Source organism: Diadema setosum, chromosome 8 (genome assembly GCF_964275005.1).
Source record: "Diadema setosum chromosome 8, eeDiaSeto1, whole genome shotgun sequence".
NCBI lineage: Eukaryota > Metazoa > Echinodermata > Echinoidea > Diadematoida > Diadematidae > Diadema > Diadema setosum.
Window position 1 is genome coordinate 19,631,454 of NC_092692.1, and position 881 is coordinate 19,632,334.

Sequence of the window (881 nt, forward strand, 5' to 3'; positions counted from 1 at the left end):
CAGTAAACCCATACACCGTTGTCGGTCGTTCTGAAGTGTGTTTAGAGTGGATTGATCGACCCCCTTCGGTCTCTTCCAGTGTGTGTGTATACCGCAACCAACGCCTACACACGATTGTGCTACTGGCACCTCGCCGTATTTGGTTGCGAGCATGCGATTGGTTTGGTGGCGAAGGGCAGGCCAAGCAGGGTCGCCGCGGTCGATGAAGGTGCAGACGTTTTCTTGAACTGCGTTCATCAAGAAAGAAAAATGGCGTTTTCTGTCCAAAGCAGTTTAGATTGTCACTTCTTAGTGAATACCATGCTACCGGAAGAATCGCACTCTATCGATCGAAGCTTTCATTCCTGTAAAACATAAAAAACTCCCTATATATCGACACGGTTCCCAGGGGCGCTTGCACTCGTAACCCATCAGATCGCGACTACCAAAGGCAGACTATAGATACCAGTAGCTTGTTAGTCGAGTGGTGGTATCGATTACATCTTCATGAGATCGCCTTTGCCAGCTGCATACTAAATATCGCATAGCTGCAACTCTTGAGGCATCCTGACCAATTTGGTATAAAAAGTTCGGAATGAATCAGAATGTCCTGTCTGGATTGTTGTGTATTTTTCTTTCTTCTTATTTTTTTTTTTTAACCAAAGAAGTACAGCATGAAAGCAAGAGAATAAAAAAAGTCGATGAATGAATTTTCTTCAATCTGTCACCCTCTAACAAACAAAATTTGTAAGATCGTGAGTACAGCATGTTGTCTGGAAAAGTATATTTATTGATTATGAACTACATGTCGGCCCTACAAGAAGCTGTAGCTGTGATGCGGTGTGGACAAACTACATAGGCCTACATGCCATCTCCGATTGCTACTGAGTACAAAACGTTTA